A 15,860-nucleotide genomic window follows, 5' to 3' on the forward strand; every position below is an offset into this window, starting at 1 on the left:
AAATTGATTAGTTTTAAAATAATAACTTTACTGGTTCTATACACACATATTATTAAAACTCAAGGAACATACCAGAAAAACCATGAATTATTCAAATTCCACTACCCTACAATAATTAACACATGTTGATCATCAATTCAGCCTTCTCTCAACACAAATGTATAATTGGGTGGAAGGATGGCTAGGTCATCAAAAATAATCTCATAAGGATAGAACTGTGTTATATCCCTTTTAGAGATAAAAAAAAATTACATTTTATTTCATGTGAATTTAGTAGAAGACAAAAGAAATTGAAAGGAAAGTAAAGGAAATGCTGAATTTCACAGAACTTTCCTCATTCTTAAGAGACTGCTCTAAAGGGTAAGAAAAGGAGATGAGTATCATTAAGAAGATGTCTTGCTAATTACTTATTTCAATTTTAGACCATATGAGTCGAAGGGTTTTTTTATGAAAGGTAAGTGACCAGCATACTTGTACTTCTCCACTTTTCTCATACTATCTCCCTTTTTCTTAGTGCTTTTGTTTGCTTAGTCAAAATTTATCCATTTACAATCTGTTCTGCAACCATATTTTCCTCAATTGTTGCTGTTTTTGTTCAATCTTAGCTTTGTGTTTAAACTAATTTAGTACTTTACCATTCTTAGCTTTATCTCTTGGTGAGATGGCTTTCCTCATCACAATGATACACAATATTGATTACAGGAAACATGTGTATATAGAGCATTTACTTCGGGCTAGGCGCTATTCCAAGCAGTTTAATATATATATATATATATATATATATATATATATATATATTTCATTGAATCCACACAAACAGCCCAATTAAATAGTGACTATGATCCCCATTTTACAGATGAGGAGACTTGGTATAAAAAGGAACCTGCCTAAACTACACAGCTAGTAAGTGGCAAAGCCAGGATTCAAACCCGAATTCAAATCCAGGCAATCTGGCTTCAGAGCCTGTGTCCACAAAGGCTTTCTTCTAGAAGATGTACGTGTGCTTTATTCCCTGAGCTCTGTTATGTTTTAGCATGCTCTCCTTGTTGCCCTTAATTTGGCAGGATGAAGATATTCTAGGTCACGATTTTTTTCCTCTATAGACATTGCCATGCTGTTCCCTAGTGTTTGGGAGTTGATAAGAAGTCTGAAGGCCCTTTGATTTTTCTTTTTCCCCTTTTAGCTTTTTCTGCAGAATGCCTGAGAAAGTTCCTTGAGGTTGAATAACCTCATCATTATATGACTAACATTGCTCATTCTATATCAGTTTTGCCTAGTATCCTGTGTGATCTTTCAACCTGCCAATTGCTTCTGTCACTTCTGGAAAATTCTCCTGTGTTATGCTTTTCAATAATTTTTCTGTTTTTCTTGTTGAGTTTTTATCAAGAATATCAAAAACTTTTTTTAAAGATTTTTTTATGATTATATTCATAAGAGACACAGATAGAGGCAGAGACACAGGCAGAGGGAGAAGCAGGCTCCCTGTGGGGGCCCAATGTGGGACTCGATCCCAGGACTCCAGGATCACGACCTGAGCTGAAGGCAGACACCCAACAGCTGAGCCACCCAGGCGTCCCAAGAATATCAAAAATCTTTGCACTGAATTAGCTTTGAGCTCCGTAATTAGTATCAATTATTGTTTCCCCACATTTGCTGCTATTATCTCAAGTCCACACCAGTCATTAATGTGAGTTTTATCCATGTCTACAATCTCTATTTCTAATAGTTACTTGAAAATTTAGTTTGTTCCTTTAGCTCTTCAATATTCCATTCTATCTCATTTTGTTGTTTTATCTTCTTATTTTGATCTTTTGCGTTTTTTACTAAAGATTACTTATTTATTTATTTATTTATTTATTTATTTATTTATTTATTTATAGAGCCCTTGCACGTGACAGTGCAAGCAGGGGGAGGGTCAGAGGGAGAGAATCTCAAGCAGACTCCCCACTGAGCGGGGGGCCCCACAGAGATCTGATCTCAAGACCCCGAGGTCAAGACGTGAGCTGAAACCAAGAGTCAGCTCACTCAACCAGCTGAGCCCCCCAGACATCCCTGATCTTTTGTTTTATTTCATTTGTGTCCTTATTAAGTTCTTATACAGTGCAATACACTTGCAAAGAACCTGCTTGCTATTTTGGTTTTGGTTTCCTCCAGACAGGATTTTTCATCTGTCTTTAACATGCATCTACTTTCCTTAAGTCTATTTTTACAATGACTATACCATTTCTTCTCATCTTATTTCTGCTTAATATGGGCAATTCTGACTGTCTCTTGCTTCAATAGAACACAATATAAGTGAATTTTCCTTGACATCCTCCCTGCCTAATAGAGAACACTTCCTTCCCCACTCTGGGTGCAGTGTTATTTTCAAGCCCCTTCTCTATAGCTTGAGGTTTGAGAATGCGAAATGGGAACAGTTGGAATGGGCCTGGAGTCCTTGCTTGGAGCCCAGGGTTTCACTCCCTCCTGAGATGCAGCTAACTATCTTTTCACTGGAGCCCAGTCCACTTAATCAGGGGTGTAGTACACTCCACTGGGCTTCAGCTCATTTCTGCAGCTCAATGCACTAACCCAGAATCCCTTTCTGCCTCAGACAAATAAATCCCTAGGGCCAAGCCTTGAGGCTTCTCTCAAGAATTTTTCCTGGAACTTTCCTGGAATTGCTGACTCACCCCCTCAATCTATTTCTCTTGAAGCTGGAACATATTGATGAGAATCCTCAGGATTTCGTTAGTTGGGTGTCTTTCCTCCTTGTGGTGTTTTTTTGTTTTTGTTTTTGGTTTTTTTTGGTTTTTTTTTTTTTGAGAAGGAGGCACAGAGTCAGGGGAGGGTTGGAAATGCAGAATCAGGAGCCCAGTTTAGCTCCAATAGCATCTTTTGTTTCTTTTTGTGGCTGCCACTTTGTGATATTTATGGCATAAAGTTTGTTTGGTGCTAATAAATCCATCTCTCTTTCTCTCTCTCAAAAGATAATACCCCACACCCTCTCAGCAGTTGTGCCCCATTTCCCCCTCATGCCAGCCCCTTGGAACCACCCAATCTGCCCTCTGTTTCTATGGATCTACCTATTCCAGGCATTTGATATAAATGGAATCATACAATATGTGACCTTTTGTGTTTGGCTTCTTTCACTTAACATAATGTTTTCAAGGTCCACCCATATTGTAGCGAGCATCAGTACCTCTTTCCTTTTACAGACCAATAATCTTCAATTCTATGGATGCACCACATTTTGCTTGTGGCCCATTCTCTCATCTTCAAAGTTAGCCATGGAGCTTCTCTCTGACTCTGCTTCTGTTGTCACATCTCTTTCTCTTACCACAGCCAGGAATAGCTTTCCCTTTTACACATTCGTGAGATTACACTGGGAACACTTGGATAATCCAGGATAATGTCCTCATTCGAAGGCCCTTAACTAAGTCTACACTGGTATGCTCCAGTGTATTCTGTAACAGGTTATGGGAATTAGGGTGTAGACATCTGGAAGTGGGGGGGGGCATTATCCTGCCTACCGTAGACATGTAGGCTAATACTATAGTAGTAATAATAATAGTCAAGATTTATTGAGAGATTACTATGCGTCTGGTACTCCTCTAAGAGCTTTACTTAAAATGAGTCCCTATGATATTCTTACAAAATAGGAACTCTTCCTTCCTCCTTTATAACTGAGGAGAATGCTGAAGTGCAAAGACGTAAAAATGATTTGTCTGAGTTCACACAATAGATAAGTAGCAGAGCAAGAATCTTTTTTTTTTTTTTTTTAAGATTTTATTTAGGGCAGCCCCGGTGGCGCAGCGGTTTAGTGCCGCCTGCAGCCCAGGGCGTGATCCTGGAGACCCTGGATCGAGTCCCACGTCAGGCTCTCTGCATGGAGCCTGCTTCTACCTCTGCCTGTGTCTCTGCCTCTCATTCTCTCTCTGTGTCTCTATGAATAAATAAATAATATTTAAAAAAAAAAGATTTTATTTATTTATGAGAGACACACAGAGAGAGGCAGAGACCTAGGCAGAGGGAGAAGCGGGCTCCCCAGGGGAGCCCAATTTGGGGCTCCATCCCTAGACCCCGGGATAACAACCGAAGGCAGATGCTCAACCACTGAGCCACCCAGATGTCCCAGCAGAGCAAGAGTCTTGACACAGAAATCTAGCTCCAGAGCACGTACAATTAAAAGGAGTCCCTCCTATTTAATAAGATTGGGAATCCCTGCCCTAAAGGATAGAGATTTTCCTAATGAGGCTCCAGCCTTAGGTCCTCACTGGCCCTCCCACCCCTCCAACTGTGCACTAGGGAAGGAGATGGTCCCATGAAGCAGGTATCCAGGGCCATGCTGCGATTGGGATTAGGGTTCCACCAAGGACACCCAAGAGTCCTTAAAATTTTGTGAATTCTGGTGTGATATATGTTGTTGTCTTTGTATCTAGCCACCGATTGAGAAAATACATAGTGACAAAAAGGTACATTAAATATTGAAACTCATTTAATAAGTTTATCTCTTAATGATTAGTATGTTCATATATTTAAATTTAGATCTACAATCCTTCACCCATAATCCTGGACTTTATAAAGCACTAAAAATAGAGGGGGTTTTTTTGTTTTGTTTTTTAATATATTTTTTAATTGAAGTTCAATTTGCCAACATATAGTATAACACCCAGTGGTCATCCCGTCAGGTGCCCTCCTCAGTGCCCACCACCCAGTCACCCCATCCCCCTCCCGCCTCCCTTTCTACTACCCCTTATAATAGAGGTTTTTTGATACGTTCATGACAAACTCATTTTGGGGGCAAAACCTGACCTGAACTAACATAAGGTTATTGATAGTCTTTTTTTTATTCCATTAGTAGTGAACATTCCCATATTTAACTGCAAAATTATTAAGGTGCTTGATTATAGGGCGCTGTTCCAGACTCCTGGGAATGCTATTAATATATAGTTTATACATCCTGTTACCTGACTTCTGAAACCTGAAATATCTAACTTCCAAAACATATGCAGCCCCAAAGGTTTCAAATACAAGCTTGTGGACCCATAGGAGATGTATGGGTGAGAAATATTATTTGTTTAGTCTATAATCAGTTCTTCACATACACGTGAATCTATTGACACCTTGCAATAAATTCCCTCATGCGTTCACCAAGCTTGCTGGCCTACTTCAGAGATTTACCTAGGGCCTTTTGTTCTAATTTAAAACGTCTGAGCTTCTAATTTAGGAACTACTACATCTCCTAGAGGCTAGTTCCCTCTTATTTAAAATAAATACTGTATGACTCTAATGTATTTAAAGGAAACATTTCAATATAATAATAAACCAGCATGATACAGCTACAGAATAACAGGATGGCTTATAATCCCCATGTGGAATTATAGGGAAGAGTAATCACCGTAGATTGTTTATTACAGCATGCTTTAAAGAGGACAACAAAAAGTCACATTCCCCAGCCTGGGAGGCTCGTAGAAACTCTGATCCTGTGAATCATGGCAGAGACAGAACGCTGGCTGGAAGAGCATAAGTCTCGTACACCGGTTCTCCCTCCGCCGGCCCGAGCTGGAGAGCCACTCACAGGCCACTTTAGCACTCTGAGCCTCCATCTCTTCATCTCTGAAAGAAGGCGGTTTGATGAGCTCTACAATTCTAGATCCTACAATTCAAAGGAAGGCAGTGCCCTTTTGGGGGGACAGATATGAACACGAGTTCTAATAGGATTGTGAAGCTCATTTTTAACCCAGTTTAGCCTCTTTTAGAGTAAAATGCCTGTTTTCTACAGATAGAATTTGATATCTACACCAACTAATAAAGCCTGCTCATTTATATGCATGTTATAACTCATAAGTAACCAAAGGAATCAACATTTTTATCAACCGTTCTTCTGAGGTCAGTGAGTAGACAACTCCCTCCTGCTTTTCCTGAGACTGGTTGCTGAGAAGTCAGCCCAGTTCAGAGTTGACCCCAATGATGAACTCATTAATTCAGTACTTAATATGCAGGGGGCACTGTGGTGGGGAGAGGAGGAAGAAGCGGATTTTGCATTTATGGCTTGTGGGACTGTATAGCTAGCCAGTTACCACGGCATAAAGTATCTGCTACTCCTCATGCTCTGATGATGAGAGCGGTGTTGGTTGGCATGTCAGTTGAATCCCACTCCTTGTTTATGTATCGCAAATCATTAAGGTGTTATACTGATGGTAGGAGACAGGAGAATATTCTGGAAACAAGTTTTGCTTGTTTTTTGTTCGTTCCTCAACAGAATGCTGACTTTAAACTCACATGAATGCAGAAAAGCATTGCATTAAGGTTACCTCCCCACAAAGCAATGGGCATTTCTCAGGGGTTATAACGCCACCCAGAAGATCCAAGTGGTCATGTACCAACGGCTCAGGGCCTCCCAGCAAGCCAGAGGGGTGGCGGGGCCCTGGCCTCCTTGGCACCTCCATGCCCTGCCCAGAGTGCCCCAGAACATGACTCAGTCCAACACCAGCGCCCTCTGCCTCTACCACACAGGTGCCCAGGGAGAATCAGGCAATGCTGCTGTGTGAGGTTTGCCCATTCAGAGAACAGACGGGAGGGTGAGGCAGGCTGGGCTGTCGAGGCCGTGGCTCTCTGAATCTTGTGACTGTTGGCAGATGGGGACCTGAATGTGCATTTGCCGGAAGGCCTGCTGAGCAGGAAAGTCACCGGCCAGGCCCAGAAGCTTGGGGCCCCTGCAGCTGCTGCACCTGTGTCTTCCCAGAGCCCTGGCTTCCCAGGTAGACACAGTCTTCCTGCCCCCCGGCCCTGCACTAGAATGACTCGGGCAGGTCGGGGCTTGGAGAGATCGGCACAGTGGAGGGAAAAAAAAGAGAAAGAAATCAGCAATTTGAATATCCGCATCAGTAAAGTGGATATCCAAAGCTGGCTGTTTGTTAAGAAACACTTTCGGGGCTCCCTCCGGGGGTGATTCCTTTCAGCTCCTCGGGGACCTGGCCCGGGGCAGCAAACCGGGACCGTGGGGCCTGGGTGATCCTCCACTGTCACCATCACCCAAGACTTGGTGAGAGCCTCTACCTCCCCTTCCCTTCCTCTTCCTCTCGTCCTTGTTTCAGGACCCTCCTCCCTCCGGAACCCCGGTTCTCCTTTTGCTGCGGCCTGTCCCTGCCCTGGGCCTGAGGCCCGGCTAACCGTGAACCGCCTCCCTTCCTGGAAGGTGCCGGCGGCTTGAGGGGATGCATGCTCCCAGGGGGATGCATGCTCAACAGGAGGCTCGGTGGGGTGGGCGCCGGGGTGGGACCGGAGCTCTGAGCAATAAACCACCGGCGGTGGCATGTTAGCCTCGGGGATGCGAGAGTTCTTCCTCGGAGCGGCCGGATCTGACCCCGGCACCGCCCCCCGCTCCCCCCCCCCCCCCCGCAGGGAGCCGGCTCCTGGAAGCCCCGGGACTGAAGCCTCGGGCCAGGCCTGCGCCCGGAGCTGAGCCCACGTCTGTGCCAGGAGCACGTTCCCGGCCTGTGGTCTCCCGGACAGGGATGGGGCTCCTCCACCGCCCCCCCCACCCCTCCGCCCCCGGGGCGCGAGCCGCACACCCTTTCCTGCCCCGGGGGCCGGGACGCAGTGACCTTGGCTAACACCATCCCTCCCCCCCTCACCCCCATCCCTGATGTTGAACCAAGAGGACCAGGATGCAGCAAGGACCAGCCATGAACCCCGGGGGGGGGGGCTCCGGAGCAGGTGTTAGAGAAGGCGCTGGTCCCCGCGGGGTGACAGAGGGCCACCACACCGAGAGGGGAAGGAATGTGCTAGCGCAACGCAGGCTGCCCCCCCCCAGGACCACAGCCGGGGGCGGAGGCTGGGGCGCCCAGCACCGCCTCCCGAAGGCGCAGCAGGCTGGGGGGGGCGGTCGGGGGAAGGGGGGGAGGTGGGGAGGTCTCTTGGAAACCCAGCAGGTCACTTGTGCAACCAGCGGCCCGCGGGGCCAAGCAGCGTCGGGGGGGGGGGTAGGGGAGCAGGGAGGGCAGCAACCTGGAGGGCAGACCTCCTCGCGGCAATTTTTCAAGATTTCTTTTCGGCGGGTTCCCCCCACCCCCCACCCCCGCTCCACCAGCCATTGTCTTTGTTTAAGGGAGTCATTCACTGGGCTGGATTTATGGGCTGTATCTAAACTCTGTTTTCTCCAGAGGCATCGCCGCAGATGGCCACTCCTCCGCCCCCTCCCGGGGTGCAAAGCGATCGGAAGCTGACGGAGATGGAAGAAATGGAAGAAATGTCAGTCCCAGGAGGCAATGGAACAGGACGGGCCCAGTCAGGCTCTCCCCCCAGGAAGGAGCAGTGCTGTGGCCCGGACCATTTCCTAAATCGATGTCCCTCACAATCCTGCAGAAAATCCAATGAGTGAGGCTTTCTCTTATGTGTAAAACATTTTTTTTTTTAAATCTTCTCCCTCCCTCTACAGAACAGATTCACCCCAACTGTGGGAAATTCCACGCCATAGTATATCCAGGAGGCAGGTTTTTGATCTGTGAATCCCATTCCTTCATTCGGTAAACAATTTTATGCTTGGCCTTGGATAAATGGAGATGAATATCATGGCTTGCCTCATGAGGTTCACAGTCTAATGAGAGTGACCAAACAACAACAACAACAACAACAACAACAACAAACCTCCATCGGAGTCAAGCCATTTCCATATCCAGAAAAGAACTCCAAAAATAACCTCAAATCTGCCCATTTGTCCCGGTCTTGACTAGCATCACTTCGATCAAACGTCCCATCTCGTCTTGTTTGGACTACAATAATAGCCTCCAGCAGTACCTCGTAAAACCGTCCACCAGATATTCATTTTCTTTTCCCACACTGCCCCTCCTGCAGGGGGTACATTCCATCTATGTTGAAATCAGGGGTGACCATATAATTTGATAAGGACAATAAAATACAGGTAGAAGGGGCAGGTGACTTGTCTAGGCAGATGTTTTAAGAACCAGGACCTGGTTTACTGTGTTCCTTTTTCTGCTGTGTGACCATCAATTTTCAAGATGGTGGGGCTGCTCCATCTGGCCAGATCCTGGAGTGAGTGGATAGGGAGTAGGGCTCCTGGCGACCTGTAAGAGATGTGTAGCATGAGTGAAAAAATACAATTTTGTTGATATAAGCCCCAAAGATTTAGGGGTTATTACTGCATAGCCTTGCCTAATCTGGCTGATACACCTCTAAAATGATTTCCCTGTTTCTGTCTTGCCTACTCCAGTCAAGTCTTCAGACATCAGCCCAAATTATATTTTAAAAACAAATAAAACTTGCTAGAAGTCTTTCGATGGATTTCCACCGCACCGAGAATAAAATCTGAGCTTATGAATATTTGGGGGGCCCTGCTTTTTTCTGTCCTTGCGCATCACTAGTTGGTCTCCCACCTCACCCCCACCCATTATTCTCACTAACTGGAACACCATTTCACCATTTTTAGCATGGCAGGTTGCTCTCCTACTTCTGATTTCAGTGTAACTGTTACCTCCTCAAAGAATTTGTCCTGTTTATTCAATTAGAACCAAGCACTCCCTGTTCTTCCTGTCATTAATCACCATGTTCTTTGCATTCGTAGTACTTGTTATGATCTTTAATCATCTATTTGTATAATTATTTACTTTCATTGTTCCTCTATTTCCACTGAAATATCAGCTCCATGAGGATGGAGCCCATGCTTGTTTTGCTCAGAATGGCATATTCAGCTCCCTACGCAGTACCTGGCACACATGGTTCTTGAATGAATGAATGAATGAACAAACGAAATAAATGCTTTCACAGAATCTTGATTAAAGTGATAGCTATGGGAACCCACACAACAGAAATATATATCAGGGATGACTTCAGAGAGGGAGATGTCTTTAAGAAAGTATAGACCTGAACCAGAGAGGACCTAAAATGGCAGAGAAGGCCTATTTCAGGTTAAAGCACAAGGCTGGTTCTAATATTAATCCAGAATTTCAAATTCCAAGGAAGCCTACACTACAAATCAAAATCTCGTGACACCAGTCACCAGACAGATTCTTCGAGAGGCACTGTGCACCTCTCACCTCTCTCCCTCATCCCCACACCAACAAGGAACATAGTATTCCCAAGGACTATAGGCAGCTCCCCTATTGCAATGGTGTGTTTTTTTCACTTGAATGTCCTGTAATAAAATTTGAAAACTAATGCGCCCCCTCAACACATTTTTAAGTTAACATTTAAACTATTCATCATATTTATAGATGCATATTTTACATGATTCCTTTTTCCTCTTTGAACTCATATTTTCATTCTATTTTGCCCACAGAATTTTATACTAACATAAACCTCTTTAATCACAAAATATCAACATATTGCAAATCTTGACAAAGAATCATCAAGCAAAAAAATAAAATTTTATTAAAAATGTGTCTTTCAGTGAGATAAATGAAGCTGCTTTTCTCAATTAGCTGATGCTCCATGAATGAACATTACTTTTTGCTAGAGTAAGACGTTACAGCAGCAATTCTATTTCTACTTACCCTTGTTTTCAGTGTAATTGCTGAGATACCTTGCTCACATAAATACATAGATAGGCATGCAGGGAAGACAAATAGATATGCTTTAGAAGTACTGCTCTCATTTATTTGAGATCTTTCTGATTCTTATATCAAAAATAACAAAGTTTACTATCACCACAAATTATTTTTAATGTCTGAGAACTGACAGTTCAGTTAGGTCTTCCTTCAATTTTACTGAAAGCAGAGAGTTGAACCACCCAACTTGCAAAAGGATGTGTTACCCAGTCAGCCACCCACTTTCTGAAATGTTGAGAAGTATATCAAAAAGTCTCTACAAAGATTAAGCAAGTGACTGTCATTTGTGCATTTTACTCTTTCACTTAAGGGCGCTTTGTTTAACCTGATACATACATAAAATGTCAGGAATTACTGCTTCTTTCACTAGATCTTTTTCAATATAATATGTTTTATTAACTGCTTTAATATTATCACACATTTTAAATCTATTTTAAAATAAAACAACTTTGGAGCTATACACTTAACTCACTTATTAATGGAAAATGTCTCCCATATAAATAGTCCTTGGTATCAAACTAGTCAGCCAAAGCAGGCTTACTTTCTGCCCGAACATATCTGACTTCATTTATTAATTCAAAATAAACATGCTGAGACATGTCTCTATGACAACAATCCACTACAGATAGACAATATTCCCAGTTTTATCATGAAATAAGACTCTGCCTTTATCATGCCTTATCAAAGGTCACAGGGATCTCCCTCAGCAGAGAACGTTTCTTTGGCAATATCTGGAGTATGGAAAAGACAAGGTCCTTTAGAAAAGGACTTTATTTCTAACTGTCCCTTTACTTGGCACCACGGAAGTTTTTACATCCTGAGCAATGAACCATCCCATTATTTGGGATGGGTAGGAAATAAAGGTTTCTCTAAAGTAGGAGAAGGAAGACTGTGAAAGGGAATGAGGAAGAGAGAAACAGTCTTGTTTTCAGACCACCTCTACTCAATTTTAGAAAGGATACATATGAAAGTTGAGAATGGGAAATGAGTTCCTTTAAATCTATGCATGGCTGTGTACCTCTTGGAAAGTCTTCAGGTACCCCAGATTTGAAAACCAGTTGCTGTTGGGAGAAATCTACTATGGGCTGCAGACCAAATCAAAATCCTCCCACGTGATGGATCCAATGGCTGGGGATAATGAGGGACCACCAAGGGTTGTCCTGTCCATCTCGCTTGGGACCTGCCACTCAACTTCTGCCCATAATGTGAGCAGTAGCCAAAGGAGTGGGGAGTGCTCTGGGACCACTTACTGCAGTCTGGGAGCAGTTATTCTGGTCACTGGGAGACTATTCTTTTTTCTTGGGGTGGATAAAATGGGGAATATGCTTGCCTCTTGGCACCTATATTTTCAGCTCAGTATCAACCCAAGGGATTTTCTGATTTTATCTTAAAAGATTCAGTCTAAATGAGTCAAAGCAGTTTGTTTCAGTAAATGTAAGCTTTACCCAGAAACTAAGTCTAAATGGGATATCAAATGAACCAAGATTTTTTATTTGTTTATTAATTGACTTTACAATGCAGTTTTGATATGTCAAACACATTGCATAATAATGCTTAATCCTTGCAATAGCTCTGCAAGGAAGCTTATCAGCTCATAGAGTCGTGGAAACTGAGGCTCAGCAGGGTCTCATAGCTGCAAGGGGCAGACTTACTCACAAACCCTTTGCAGTTTTCACCACACCATACCATCTCTGTATCCTTCACCCACCGTGCCCGTTACACACGGGAAATGCAGCCCCAAAAGTAAGAAGCAGAAGATACATCTTTCTCTCCTGTGTTCTAGGCGTGCTACTCAGGATTGTGAGTCATGTCCCAATTAATTATAGAAATTGGAGAGTGTAGAGAAATTAAAATCACATGTAATCCCCAAATCCCATTTTAGCCAATAATCTCAGCCTCTTATTCCATAAGGACTTTTTGAAGAGTTCCTAACAAGTGGAAATATTTGACAGATTCTATTTCTACCACCTTGTTTTCTCAACCCTACCCTTCAGTAGAGATCATAGCATACAGAAGAGAAATTTGAAAGTTAAACAGCAAGAAGAGAGAGAAAAAAAATCCAAGGGCTTAAATTATACACGTATATGGTTAATATGGCTACCGTGATATTAGTCTTCACTTTATAACCTTGGATTATTACTGATTTTAAATGTCATCTTCAATTAAAGTCCACAAACAGGGGTGCCTGGGTGACTCAGTCATTGAGCATCCAGCTCTTGATTTCTGCTTAGGTCATGATCTCAGGGTCTTGGGATCAAGCCCCATGTCCAGCTCCACAGTCAGCAGGGAGCCTGCTTGAGATCCTCTCTCACCCTCTCCCTCTTCCCCACCCCACAGTGTGATCTTTCTCTCTCAAATAAACAAATAAATCTTAAAAAAAAAATCCACAACCAAATGCCTTGATTATAACCATGGGGTCTAAATACCAAGCTGTTAAGCATTAACTCACTTCAGATCACAAGCCATGGCTCTAGCAGATACCTCTGGCACACACACCTCTCCCCCTAATATCACTCCCCCTCATTCTACCTTTGACTTTAGCTGCACACACAGTGGACACTCCTGAGTAATCTCAGACTCACCTTGCTCTGTCAGTATCCATCCCATAGGCCTTTCTGCTGGGCACTGTGGATAGATAGGGTTTTCTGATGTCATGGGGTAGTCAGTCCACACAAGTGCAGCCTGGGAGTGGTAGGAGGGTGAAGTGTGTTAATATCCCTAGTGTAAGTTGCAAACGATAGGAATGGAAGTCAGTGGATAAGTGCTACACTCATTCATCCTGCACAGCGACAGTTCTAACATATGTTTACTTTTCCAGAGGTTCTGATTAAACCAAGCCTTTATTGCCCATAGTGTAACCTCAATAACAAACTCATCTATTGGCTTTTTTCTTCCTGCTCCCTGGGACTATCTCCCTAATAAAATATGTGCTCCCAAGATTCTTAAACTCTGCTTTGGGGAAACCCAAACTAAGATGTAGAATTTCCAGATGTTATTTACAAATGGCTAATCTCATGGAAATAGCTAAACAAAACAAAACTTAAATAACAAGCAGGTCATTCCAATAAGGCAGCAATTCTCCAGACACCTGGGTGGCCCAGTTGGTTAAGCACCTGCCTTCAGCTCAGGTCATGATCCCAGGGTCTGGGGATGGAGCCCTGTGCACATGGGCTCCCTGCAAAGTGGGGAGTCTGCTTCTCCATCTCCCTCTCCCCTCCACCCCTCTCTTTTGCACCCATGCTCTCTCTCTCTCTTTCTCAAATAAATAAATAAAATCTTAAAAAAAAACATAATAAGGCAGTAATTCTTGACTCACGGTTGGGAAAGTAGGGGAAAAGAGGGACATGTACCCCAGGAGAAGTGCATTAAGAGTAATCAAGGGGGCTTTTTAAACAACATCCTTGAAATTATGATTTCTCCTTATGGAACATTGCATAATTCCCTCCTTCTGAAAGAAACTCAGCCATATCAAGTTACTGTCTTGTCACCATTACTGATGAGGAAATGTGTTGTGTGGGGCAGAAAAAGAAGGTTGCTGCGGTGACAGCTTTTTAAAGACAAACTTTTTTAGATGCAATTTGGTACATTACTCAATAGTTTTAGCTATTTTTAATTGTAGCTGAATTTAACTCTGGTCCTCTTGTCCTCATGCTTAGATTGTTGGAGCTAAATAAAGAAAAGGCCTAAGCTTCTCTTTCTAGCATTTGTGTAGAACTTGGAAAGTCCTTATCACCTCTCTGGGCCCTTCTGCCTTCCCAAGGAATCAGAGGATGAACATGCCATGGCACTGCACCCCTACTCTGACAGCAAAAAAATTCGTGACCTGTTTTTTCATTTTATTCTTTAAAGAACAGCAAAAATCCCTTTTCCCAGCAACTTTCTGGTTAGAATTTGCCAACTAAGTGTAACCTGGAATTTGCATATAATTCCTTTAGCAACTCTCTAGAAACCTGCAAAATTTACAACTGCGCAAGAGAATGCCACATAAGAGAAAGAAAAAAAGTTGCAGAAAATACTCAAATCTCTACTCAGAATAAAACATTTTAAACAACAAATTTAAATAAGGCCTTCTGGCATATAGATTTAAACTGGCTTCACAGTAGCCACTCATTGCATGACATTTGAGTTGAGAACTAGTGGTTAGAGGGAATGCTCTAGGCCTGGGCCACGTGGTCTGGGCACCGCAGACATTTGTGGTTGACCACAGCACTCTTTCTCACCAAATCTGGATGGACTTTCTGCATTTTTCCCAACACAGCACTCTAGCTGGCCAAGCTTCCTAAACTCATGAAAGAAAATCAAGAAAGACATATACAGAATAGCATTAAGGATACAATCATGAACAAAATAAAGCCCTTGCCCTCCTGGAGCTAGCTTCTTTTCCTTTTTTTTTTTTTTTTTTAAGATTTTATTTATTTATTCATGAGACAGAGAGAGAGAGAGAGAGAGAGAGAGAGAGAGAGGCAGAGACAGACACAAAACAGAGGGAAAAGCAGGCTCCATGCAGGGAGCCCAACACTGAGCCACCCGGGCTGCCCATGGAGCTAACTTCTTGTGCAGGAAGCAAACAATAAATCAATAAACAAATATGCATTTAATATTTGGAGCAGAGTTTGACAGTTTTCTCCTAGGGTATTTTTTTGTTTCTCTCCCAAATTATCAGAGTAATGATTTTTTACCTGGACAATTGGCTTCCCACCTAAAAGGCCATATTTCCCAGCCTCCATCATAGATACGTGTGGCATAAGACTAAGTTCTGATCAATGATATATAAGTCGATGTACTTTGTGGGACTTCCCGGAAGTTTCCTTAAAAGAGAGAGGGCCCATCCTTCTTCCTCTTTTCCTCCACCCTGCTGCTGGGAAACTGGATATGATGTCTAGAAACCCAGCAGCCTTATGGAACCAGAGGATTAGAGTCACCCCCTAGGCACTGTGTTTTGAAAGGCTGGAAAAAATCTTTAGTCCTCAATAACCATGGAAACACCATACCAGCTCTGGACAGTCCACCTCCAGACTTCTCCTGCTTAAGAAAGAAAGAAATTTCCACTGCTTTCCAAGTTTCTGTCATTCATAGCTTAACCTAATCCTAACTGATCATTTTAAAATCCATATGCACACGCCATAAATAATATTGTACTAGACATATACTAGTGAAATATATGTCTATGAAGAGAGGCATAGAAGAGGTTAAAGAAGAGAGGCAGACCACACTGTTTCAACTGGAACAATCAGTTAGAGATTTAAATTTTGACATTTGGCAGGAGTAAAAGTACATATTTTCTCTTGTGGTCATAGATTATATTTATGAGTG

General features: G+C 43.1%; 1 long non-coding RNA gene across 11 annotated transcripts in view; it reads right to left on the minus strand.

The window, feature by feature from the left end:
- Positions 1-4,747: 4,747 nt before the first annotated feature.
- LOC129516788 (uncharacterized) overlaps positions 4,748-15,860 on the minus strand; it is a 76,703-nt gene continuing 65,590 nt past the window's right edge. For 6 of the 11 annotated variants that reach the window (XR_008665867.1, XR_008665865.1, XR_008665866.1 and 3 more), the window contains one exon: positions 7,380-9,068. This is a non-coding gene — a long non-coding RNA (uncharacterized LOC129516788). Of the gene's footprint in view, positions 5,599-7,378; positions 9,069-13,129; positions 13,230-15,860 lie in introns of those variants that run through there. The other 5 variants (XR_008665872.1, XR_008665871.1, XR_008665863.1 and 2 more) reach the window with 3 other exon arrangements.

The sequence above is a fragment of the Nyctereutes procyonoides genome, unplaced genomic scaffold (genome assembly GCF_905146905.1).
Source record: "Nyctereutes procyonoides isolate TBG_1078 unplaced genomic scaffold, NYPRO_anot_genome, whole genome shotgun sequence".
NCBI lineage: Eukaryota > Metazoa > Chordata > Mammalia > Carnivora > Canidae > Nyctereutes > Nyctereutes procyonoides.